Source organism: Acomys minous (assembly GCF_964271855.1).
Source record: "Acomys minous genome assembly, chromosome: 7".
NCBI lineage: Eukaryota > Metazoa > Chordata > Mammalia > Rodentia > Muridae > Acomys > Acomys minous.
Genome location: NC_140488.1, coordinates 29,690,693 through 29,703,014, shown reverse-complemented (window position 1 = coordinate 29,703,014; position 12,322 = coordinate 29,690,693). Strand labels below are relative to the sequence as shown.

General features: G+C 36.1%; 1 protein-coding gene across 4 annotated transcripts in view; it reads right to left on the bottom strand.

Moving 5' to 3' along the window:
* Positions 1–12,322, bottom strand: part of TENM1 (teneurin transmembrane protein 1) — an 839,058-nt gene that overhangs the window by 748,542 nt on the left and 78,194 nt on the right. The gene's annotated exons all lie outside the window — the stretch shown is intronic.

Sequence of the window (12,322 nt, the reverse complement as noted above, 5' to 3'; positions counted from 1 at the left end):
GTGAAGAAGATATTAAATACCTCTAAGACTGAGTATCCTTTTTTCATAATGTTGGTGACAAAAGTACATACTGTGCAATAGTTTTGTGAAGTTGACATTAAATAAAGTGTTTGTGATGGTGTTTGTTTCAAGGAGGCATTCAGTACATGCCTGTATTTTTCCCTTCTTAAAATACTACATAATTAACTTGGAATTGGATGATTCCAAGATTTCAGTTACAAAGACTTTTCTAGATGTTTTAATGGTCTAAGATAAGTCAATAATTATCAGTGTTGTTTAAATGCATAATTGTAAACATATACTTTATTATTTGTCAGTTCATCAAGAAACCAAGAGTTTAGTAACATAATATTTATGTTGGATCAAACAAATCTCAGTTGTCTTTAGAAGTGACTGTGACTATACATGTATTGAATGCTGGTAACAATAAAACTGAATACTGGTTCATTGGTTCATATTTTAATCTTTTCCTTTAGTTAAAAAGGTAGATAAAATAATAATTACACAAATCACTGTGGTGCTATAATGAGAGAATGAGTTCAGGAAGGAGCTTTATTGCCAAACTATAAATGTGTCATAAAAGTACAATTATTGTATTGCTTTTCTATTTTAATCAGCTGTCATGCTAGCCATATGTGTAAGATGTATGTTGAATTTTTGGTATATCCAACCAAGTAAGAAGGAAGATAAGTAACTGGAAGATTTTCTTAACTCAGAACTAAATTTTTGAGAGGTTAAATCAATTTGAAAAAACGATTTTGAAGACAAGTCACTTGATTCAATGACTAACCTAGTGAATTGCAGACATCTTCAAATAGACAAATCTCAGTTTCAGACAAGTATTTCTATCTGCATACTACAAACTAAGCAAGTGTTTGTTGTTTGTTTTAAAACTAGGTCAAAATAGGCTTTAATTTTTATTTCAAAAGGACACTTCAACTGCCTGAGAGTAAACAAGTGTGTTAATGATTGTCTATATAATTAGAATCAGATACTACCATTTCAATGAAGAGACTGGTCAAGATATTGTAAAATATTGATGTCAAAACAGCTAGCAAACTGTTATAGTTCTTGAATTCCACTAACTACTATCAAAAGAATTCAGGCTTAGAATAACAAACATTTCCACTTTAAGTAGGGTGTTCCTTTGATTTTGCCAAAGATAACATGTTGGGGATTAGTCTGGTGATATGTTTTCAGATGCTCATTATTGGCTCACAGGATCTAGTTGTTGGCCAGAGGAGCACGTTCTCTTGTATGCCTTTCCTTGTTGTGTAAAACTTGCCTAAGAAATTATTCCTGTTAGACTAATTAAAAGCAGGTATTAGGGCTGGGCCAGAGGAAGGTAAGTTCTTGGGCTTTGGAAAATAGAAGGATCATGGAAGCAGACAAGTATCCGAGGAAGAAGAAAGCATGGAGAGGAGCATATTGTTGGATTGGCGTGGATGGAGGAAGTGGCCCAGATAAAGAACATTAGCAAGTATTTTGGAATTATGGATGGGAGGTAGCCCAGGTAGAAATTATTAGAGCAGATTCCATGGTGTGGGGCCTTGGGAGGTAAAGATAGTTTAGGAGGTAATACCTACCATGCCCAGGTGAAATAAAGCTATTCTAGAATTTCCAGGTATCTGTGTCTTTATTGATTGTGATAGAGGGTTAGATAATAGAGACAGAATAAGTATAAGACTAATAATAAACAGTAATGGACCAATACCGTTAAAGTAACCACAACTATAACACATACATTTATTATTGCTGAAGAGAAAATCTTAAACAAATATTCAATGAAGGTTTTACTAAGCTTGTATTTAACTAAGGCATAGTTTGCAAAAATTACTCTTCAAAATCCATTAAAATAACCTCTGTCTTGCTACAACTGTCCTGCATCTGAGCCAGTGCTCCTCTTACTTGCCATATGTCCAATTTCAAGACATTAAGGGAGTAGTGCTTACAGATTTAACATGACAGTGTGAGCTTCACCTTTTCTAAAGGTAATATCCAGACTTTTTATTTTATTTTTTTTTAACTTCACTGGATGTATATAGATGGACACTGGCTCCCCTGCTGTTCCCAGTGTGTACCAGAATGTTTTAACCTTGTTGAGTGGTTACAGTTACTTCCATGTTGTAAATTTCTATGTTGCATTAACCTTGATGTGTCTGTCTTATATTTTGATGAGGCAGGTTCCTCCCACAACATAGAAACTTAACAGTACAGAATGAATACATAAGAGTCACTCGACTTGCTTTGGAGGAAGGCAGTTAAAATTGACATCTGTAGTCATGATTCTTTACTCTCCAACAAACAAGAGACCTTAAACATATCAAAAGATGTCATTCAAACAGTCTGGCTACAAATGAATAAAATCAAGCCCAGCCTGGTTTTTCAGTGCCCCAGCACTGCTCCCCCACACACCCCCTTAAAGCAGTATATGTATATAGATCAAAGTGGTTGTTTCTAAGCTGTGACTTCAATACATGTTAAGCCTTCAAAAATAATTATTCATAGTGAACTAATTTATGTATAATGTGAGTCTAGGAGATTATCACCCTTATCTTACCATTCATTTGAAAATACTTTATTCCATGAAGACACCTTCTGTGTCGCATTTAATTGCCTTTGAAGCTCCTGCCATTTGAATCTGTCTTCTGGAACATGCATTTCATCATTATTTTTTAGCCTTGTTACATCAATCACCACAACTGCTATAGAAGATTTCTGAGCTGTGAAGTGATAATTTGTTCCAGTGGTATTAATGAGGCAAGCAGTGGTCTTGAGGGAGGTGACAGCCCATTGCTTTACAGACAGCACCAACTTAAGGTACTGGACTACATATGTGGATTTAAACATATACTCAAGAGTCTTTGGAGCATATTCTTACTTTCTTATCACAAGTTACATGGAACAGGTACGTCTAACACCTTATCTACAATGAACTAGGCATATCTAACCACTAAAGGAAGAGCATTAAAAGTGCTTCTCGACTTATCTTAAGTTACAGACACATCAGAGAAACTTTGTACTGCTCCCAATTTGAAGGCTCCCTGAAGCCCTTTAAGCTCTGTATTGGTCTATTTCCGTTACCATGGTTGTAATGGCATGTCTCCAGCTACAGAGGAGTGTAATTCCCCTATGTCTAGCCAATGAAAACATGTCTTTCTGGAAATTAAGTCCCAGAACTAGGAATGCCGTTTTGTTGGTGTTATACCATGGTTGTGAATACGGCCTCTAGGAAACAGTACATCTGGAAACAACAGATGGCACATGTGGAAACGGATTGGATATGGGTATTTTAAAACCCACGCATCTCTAATTCAGTTCTACAAGTCTGATTGTAGTACTTTTTCAGATTATAGGATGTTTTAGATTGTTAAAGCAGGTTTTACCTGTATACTATTTTTATTTACCTATTATATAATTACAATTATTATCAACAAAGCCTGATAAAATACCATTGTTCAGGATCTATTGTTTAGACCCAAATTTATGCACATGCCACAATTGCCACAATTCTGACTTGACTTTTAACAAGGAACAAGTAATTCAACTGTTCTTCACTGGCCCTTCATCCTCAGCTTCATGATAAAGTGTGCTACTACCATCTCAGAGTGCTGCATTCCTTAATATAGAAACAAACCTGTCTAAGCATTCTTTCCTGATACCACCTTGAAAACTTACAAGGACTATTATAGTGTTGGAAACATTTGGCCTAATAAATTAGAATGGGATTTTTTGTAGACATTTCCTTCTTGTGCTTTAAGAATGCAGAATTAAATTACCTTTAGGAAATGTTCAAATTCTATGAGCCAAATTGATAGGAAGGATACTACTAGAAGCTTATATTTTCATATACCATAGTTTGTTAGTTCAACTTAGCTATGATTCTATTGTACTATATATCTAAAGAAAATGAATTTTCAACTTATACAGAACAGAAAAAAACAGATGTTTGTTAAAAATTTGAACCAATCAATATACTATTTAATGGAGTACAATGGAGAGGCAATCTGGTCCAGGCCTCTTTAAGATGGTCTAGGATTTAACAAATAGAATATGGCACTATTACTCAGTACTGTAACTATTTAGAAAGGAGGGAAGGGATTTTTCCCATCTTTCCTGTACTGGGTCACTTCAGGAGCTCTGTGGGAAGCAGTGACCTAGTCTAGCATGTACCCAATATGGTCAGATTTATTTAAATTCTAAAACGAATTTATACGGTCTCTCTCTTTACTCCTTTATGAAGAGTCTATTTTACTTTGACTACCTATCATTGATACCTAAACTCATTCAAAGGCACTGTGTAATTCCTACCAATGAAGAAAGGAGCCCTAATGTTAAACAAATTGCTATTAGAAAGTACATGTAAGATTACACATGGTGAAATAAACATCAAATCCTTTATAAGAATTCCATTACTTTTCTATTTCCTTCTCTCTCCCCCATGCCTCCCTTCTTTCTCTTCTCTCTTCTTTCTTTATTATAAAAACAAAGGTGAAAGAAAATATTTGATTTATTAATTAGATTCACTGTGTTAAGGCATTTTTGAATAACAGTAAAACATCTCAAAACTGTAATACAAAGTGAAATACCATGTCCCATAAAGAGCAGCACAGCTACTTATAGTTCAAAAATATGCCAAGTTCAAATACAACTTACTAATAAACTTTTGTTGAACATAGTACCTATGTTTCATAGATAGAATATGGACAAAAATGTCACTTATTTCATTTATTTGCTGTGGTGATTACAAGAATGTGCTAGAAAACTGCTAATTCTCATTAGTATTTATACTTCTCTATTTATATATTATTCAATTTATGCAATGGCTGTATTTCTCAGTAATTAGTTACAGTTATGAGATAAGTTATTAGTAACAAAAATGCATTAAATATAATTTTTATCAGTGGATCATAAATGTTTTCATGTGCAATCCTCACTTTATTTACCTACCTCTTTATTTACCTAGAATAGGAATGACTCTCATAGACTCATATGTTTGAATGACTGGCCCACAGGAAGTGGCACTATTAGGAAGTGTGGCCTTCTTGGAGGCAATGTGTCACTATGGGGGAGAGCTCTGAGGTCTCCTATGCTCAAGCTATACCCAGGGTGGCTCATAGTCTCCTTCTACTGCCTGTAGATCAAGATGTAGAACTCTTGGTTCGTTTTTCAGCACCATGTCTAACTGGAAATTTCTAAATTTCCTGCCATGATGATAATGGACTAAACCTCTGAACCTGTAAGCCAGCTCCAATATTTACTTTATAAGAATTGTTGTGGTCATGGGTCTCTTTTTTTAAAATTTTCTTTTATTAATTTATTCATATTACATCTCGATGGTTATCCCCTCCCTTGTATCCTCCCATTCCTCCCTCCTTCTCATTTTCTCCTTACTCCCCTTCCCTATGACTGTGACTGAGGGGGATTTCCTCCCCCTGTATATGCTCATAGGGTATCAAGTCTCTTCTTGGTAGCCTACTATCCTTCCTCTGAGTGTCACCAGGTCTCCCCCTCCAGGGGACATGGTCAAATATGAGGCACCAGAGTATGTGTGAAAGTCAGACCCCACTCTCCACTCAACTGTGGAGAATGTCCTGTCCCATTGGCTAGATCCGGGTAGGGGTTTGAAGTTTATGGCCTTGGCTGGTGCCTTAGTTTGAGTGGGACTCCTGGGCCCAAATCTGCCTATCATAATATTCTTCTTGTAGGTTTCTAGGATCCTCTGGATCCTTCATCTCCCATGCTTCTCTCATCTAGAGTCTCAATAGGATGTCTCTTTACAGCAATAAAAATCTAACTAGGACACCTTATCAACTGGTTAAATGAAGTACATAAAGACTCATGTGAGGCTAGAGTCACAAGATGGAAAGTCCTGGGTCTTAAATAATTGCATTGAAAATACCTTCTGTTAGTAACATTAACAAAGATACAATAAATTAAAGTCATAGAACATTTAACATATTCATTTATATAACTAAAATAATGATTTAAGTTATGTATCAGTGTATGCCACATACGCAAAACTTTTCAATGAAAATAACTACTATACTGCCTTACAGAAGCTTTTCAGCCTCATGAGGTCCCATTTATTAATTGTTGACATTAATGCCTGGGCTGTTGGTGTTCTGTTCAGGAAGTTGTCTCCTGTGCCAATATGTTCCAGGCTCTTCCCCACTTTTTCTTCTAAGTGATTTAGTGTCTCTGGTTTTATGTTGAGGTCTTTAATCCACTTAGATTTGAGTTTTGTACAAGGTGACAGATAGGGGTCCAGGTGCATTTTTTTACACATAGACATCCAGTTAGACCAGCACCATTTGTTGAAGATGCTATCCCTTTTCCATCGAATGGATTTGGCTTCTTTGTCAAAAATCAAATGACCATATGTGTGTGGATTCATATCTGGGTCTTCGATTCGATTCCACTGATCAACCAGCCTGTTGCTGTGCCAGTACCATGCAGTTTTAATTACTATTGCTTTATAGTACAATTTGAGATCAGGTATGGAGATTCCTCCAGAGAACCTTTTATTGTACAGGATTGTTTTAGCTATTCTGGGTTTTTTGTTTTTCCATATGAAGTTCAGAATTGAACTTTCAATGTCTTTAAAAAATTGTGTAGGTATTTTGATAGGGATTGCATTGAATCTGTAGATTGCTTTTGGTAGGATGGCCATTTTTATTATGTTAATTCTCCCTATCCATGAGCAAGGTAGATCCTTCCATCTTCTCATGTCATCTTCAATCTCTTTCTTTAGGGATTTGAAATTTTTTTCAAACAGGTCCTTCACTTGTTTAGTAAGAGTAACTCCTAAGTACTTTATATTACTTGTGGCTAATGAGAAGGGTGTAGTTTTCCTAATTTCTTCCTCTGCAAGCTTGTCATTTGTGTATAGGAAGGCTACAGACTTTTTTGAGTTAATTTTGTATCCAGCCAATTTGCTGAAGGTGTTTATCAGCTGTAGGAGTTCTCTGGTGGCGACAGTCTACAGACTGGGAAAAGATCTTCACTAACCCCACATCTGACAAAGGTCTAATATCCAAAATATATAAAGAACTCAAGAAATTAAATACCACCAAACCAAATAACCCAATCGAGAAATGGGGCATGGAACTAAACAGAGAATTCTCAACAGAGGAATATCAAATGGCTGAGAAACACTTAAAGAAATGCTCAACCTCCTTAATCATCAGGGAAATGCAAATCAAAACAACGCTGAGATTCCATCTTACACCCATCAGAATGGCTAAGATCAAAAATTCAAGCGACACCACATGCTGGCGAGGATGTGGGGAGAGAGGAACACTCCTTCATTGCTGGTGGGAATGCAAACTAGTACAACCACTTTGGAAATCTATCTGGTGCTATCTCAGAAAAATGGGAATAGGGCTTCCTCAGGACCCAGCTATTCCACTCCTTGGAATATACCCAGAAGATGCTCCAGCACACAGCAAGAAAATTTGCTCAACCATGTTCATAGCAGCCCTATTCATAATAGCCAGAACATGGAAACAGCCTAAGTGTCCCTCAGTAGAAGAATGGATAAAGAAACTGTGGTACATATACACTATGGAATACTATTCAGCTATTAAAAACAAGGAATTCCCAAAATTTGTGGATAAATGGATTGAGCTAGAAATGATCATAATGAGTGAGTTAACTCAGAAGCAGAAAGACTCAAATGGTATATACTCACTTATATCTGCATATTAGCCCAACGGGCATGTCCCACGAAAGCCTTCACTTACCAGGAAACAGAGACAGAGGAGAGGACATTCTAGTGGGACTCTAGAAGTGAGATTCATGAGAGAAAGGCAAAGTAGAAGGACCCAGAGGGTCCTAGGAGCCTACAAGTAGAACATTATGATAGGCAGATTTGGGCACAGGGGTCCCACTCAAACTAGGCACCAGACAAGGACAATACAGGCGGTAAACCTTAAACCCCTACCCAGATCTAGACAATGGACAGAACACTCTCCACAGTAAAGTGGAGAGTGGGATATTACGTTCTCACACACTCTGGTGCCACACCTCTGACCATGTCCCCTGGATGGGGAGACCTGATGGCACTCAGAGGAAGGACAGCAGGTTACCAAGAAGAGACTTGATACCCTATGATCATATAGAGGGGGAGGTAATCCCCCTCAGGAACTGTCATAGGGGAGGGGAATAAGGGGAAAATGGGAGGGAGGGAAGAATGGGAGGATACAAGGGACGGGATAACCATTGAGATGTAACAAGAATAAATTAATAAAAAAAAAAAAAAAAAAAAAAGAAAAAAAAAAAAGAAAATAACTACTATAAATATAATCATGTTAGAACTCTTGGTATTTGTTATAGCTTGAAAGTTTTTTATCCATGAAAGTCATTTGTTGAAGTCCTAGCTCCTACAGTGAACGTTTTGAAGATGAGTCTTCTAAGAAAGTAATGAGGATTAAGTGAAGTCATAAAGGTTGGTCTCTGATCTGATGGGATTACTACATTCACAAGAAGAAATGCCCTGGTACTTTAGTCTCTACCTGTGTATACCATCTCCAAGAAGAAAAACCAAAAGAAGATGGTGAGAAGAAATTTTCCTATGAGACAATAAAGAGCTCCCTGTCTCTAAAATTGAACTGAGCAGAATCTTGAATTTGTACTTCTAGATTTTAGAACACTAAATAAACATAAATTTAATTTGATGATGTCAGCCACTATATTATATGTTGTATGGCAGAATGAACTACCTAAGCCGTTGTTTGTATCCAGAGTTCTATAAGAGCATATTATTAGAGTGGAGAGAATTTTCAGTAAGGCTTTTTTATTCCCAATATGCAACAGGAAACTTATAATATATCCAAAATATATATCTATCACATGTAATAGTTGTCTGTTATTTGAAAAAGTTTCTCATGATCCAGAAAGAATAAAACTGAAATACCTCATGACATGTATTTCCTATCTATACTGGATCAGCTACTTAAAATATGTCCATATGCGGTCAAAACACAGTAAGCTTTAAAGACAAATAGACTATGTCATGTTGATGTGAATCTTTTTTTTTATTTTTTTGAGACAGAGTTTCTCTGTGTATTCTATTGGCTATTATAGACTTGCTTTGTAGACCAGCCTGGCCTCAAACTCACAGTGATCCACCTGCCTCTGCCTCCTGAGTGCTGGGATTAAAGGTGAGTACCACCATGCACGGTGTTGATGTGAATCTTGGAAGTATGTGATATCACAGTGCATACACTAGGATTTCTCCTTAGACTCTTAGCATTGTGAATAATAGCTTGGCCATTTTCTGTTTTTATTAAAGTTCTAGTTTCTCATCCAAATACTAACCAGGCCTAGCTTATGAGATCAGAGGAGATCAAGTGTGTTCAGGTTCACTTAACTCTGGCAGTGTGGCCTTGTCAGGCCACAGCGGAAGAGGATACAGGTAAGACAGATGAGACTTGATAGGCTGAGGTCAGATGCTATGGGAGGAGGGCTCCCCTTTTTGAGGACTAGGCGAGGGAGGGAGAGAAAATGATGGGGGAAGGGGGATCGGGAAAGGATGAGGGAAGGGCCTACAGTCTTGATGTGAAGAAGTCAAACTGCAGAACAAGCAGGTAACTTATATTGCTAATCTCACTACATGGGAATAGCTCTGAGGCTGGCTGAGACATGATTGTCTATGCATAGACAATGTTTCTTGTTGGCTACAGAATACCTGTGATTTGTGATTAGATCCCATTCTTCATACGGCATGAATGAACAATTACAGATTTTTTTTTCCTGCTCATACAAAGAGCAGAGAACCAGCCCTAATTGTTCTGTGTATCACCTACATCTTCTACATTTATAATTTTAGGACTGTATAATGCTTGTGAGAAATTACATGTTTTCTGAATAAAAGAACCAGACACTGACGCTGGATTAGACCTGACAGGATTCGTTCCTCTCAGCATTCTGAACACAGACATCCTGCATCCTTCATGTTCTAGCACCAAGTGCTTCAGTTGCTGTTCCTCATCAGAACAGGATAGCTTAATGGAAAGTTTCCAATCCTAATTGGTCCACTATTTCAGATTATTTTACACAGGTCTTCTATTAAGTCTGAAATTTCTCAACATTTAGAAACTGGACCACAAATGCTACTCCTCATTTGTTTAACCATTCTCCCCAATTTTATTTGGGCCTCTGCAAAGGCATTATTCATCCCAAATCAGCCAGAAAAAAACCTTAAAAGAACAACATCCCATTTCCCTTAAGGAGGGTTGGTTAGGTTTTTGGTTGCTTTCTTAGACAATAAATGTTTATTTTCATTGGGAAATTATTATACGTTATTATTGATGTTATTTAGAGAGAAAACAAAGTTGGACTCAGGGATCTCTCTGTTTTCCTTTGTCTTTAAATTTTAGCTTTGGAGATAGGGGTTGAAAAGAAAGAAGGGGGAATATAGAAATATATAGGGATGATAGGACAAAAAGTAGATTAGTGAATCTAATCCTCGGCTTAATGTCTTATTACTCAAAAGGTTATTTTTAATTCATTGGTATAGAATTTTGCATATAGATGAAAAATAACTTTAATTTTAGATACAGTGATGTAGAATTCAATTTTATTATTATTATTAACATACAAAATATAAATTTCTACACTAATATGTGTTATTGTACCCATACAACTCAATTACAATACAAGGTTTGCTTTTAATACTTTGAAAGTGCTGTTGCAGGCTGTTTACGATAAGTAATTCTTACAGATTAATTGTTAGTTGATCAAATCATGGTTATATCAATTAATAGTCTATTTTGAATACAAGAATATACATCCTATGTGTAACAGATAGATATGATTCTATAGAAAGATAAGGTAGGATAGTTAGAAAGGTCTCCAAAAACCTGAGAAATATACAGAATATGGCATATAAAAGGTTTTTATTATTTTAAAGATTCATTGAAAATGAGACAGGTTAACACCTGGCAACACCCAGCCTACCTCAAAGAGGATGATGAGCATCAGTCAACCTCCTTATGGAGATGGCTTCAAATGTGGCAAACAAGCCACTGGGCAAAGGGTCCTCATTCCTGCCACAGACAGAATTCTGCCTAAAAATGGGCAAGCTTGGATGCAGGCAGAGTTGATGGTCAAACTCTGCCAAGACAGGGTAAGCAAGTCCTCAATAGTTCCTACCTCAGAAATATGTCTGTCAGATATATTGAGACAGAAGGCTGAAGATGATGCTCCATCTTCAGAGAGTTTTGAGTGACTGCTCAGGCAGCAAACTGTCTCTGTCATTTTCTCATTTTGGAAGCTCCTAATCTGCACTTCCTATATAGTCAAATAATTTTATTCCTTCTCAAGTCTCTGATGTGGTTGAAGACCAGATAGCTTAGTTTTACAATTTAAGCTTAGTTGTTTACGGGTTATGATGTTTTTAGGTCTAGATAGATGTTTTAAGTTGATAATGATGAGATATGACAGATATTAATTTACATTCACAAAGATAGGAAAGATGTTTTCTTCAAGGCTGCCAAATACAAATAGCCAAAACACTAAGAATGTAACATTTATATAATTCATGATTGTTTTGTGGTTCTTCTTGTTGTAGGTAGTTTATTGCATATCTGTTTAATAATATAAATGTATATGTAAAATGAAAAAATAAAAAAATAAAGTTCTAGTTCTATGATTTTAGCTTCTATTCTAAACTTATGTTACACCCTTGTTTACCTTATCTTAAAGTTTTTCCCAAATGCACAACAATTTTTAAGATAGCAGCAACTTGACCTGTCATATGCCAGTTTTTATGAAGGCAGATTCATAAGCACACTAGCACATCTCAATCAGACAGCTTAAGACTAGGAAGTTTGTCTCAGGTTGTAGGATATCAAAATTCTTTTCCCATCCTAATTCACTAAAAATTTACACATTTGTTTCATGATTTCTACCTGAACGCTGATCCTTTGAAATTTAGATTTCTTTTTCATTAAGGAAATCAAATAACCTTGTAAAGAGGAAAGCCCAGTGTCTTCTTAGCTTTCATTTTTCTCTGTCTTGCTCAGAAGTTGGCATTGATGACCACATTCTTAGAAAGCACATCCCATGAACAGTGCTCATGCATTTCTTCTAACACCAACATAACCCATTCAGTAATTTGCCTATCTTAGGGAATTGACAAACTTGTACATTTTCAAGTGAAATCTTTAACTCTAAAAGCAAAATCAGTAGGCAAATAAAACTGTTTATTAGCATTATATGACTCTTCATATTTAACTTATACTTTGCATTTTACAATGAATTTCTGATATGTAACAGTAATCTTGGAAATGAAGAGGACAGAAAAATGCTATCATGA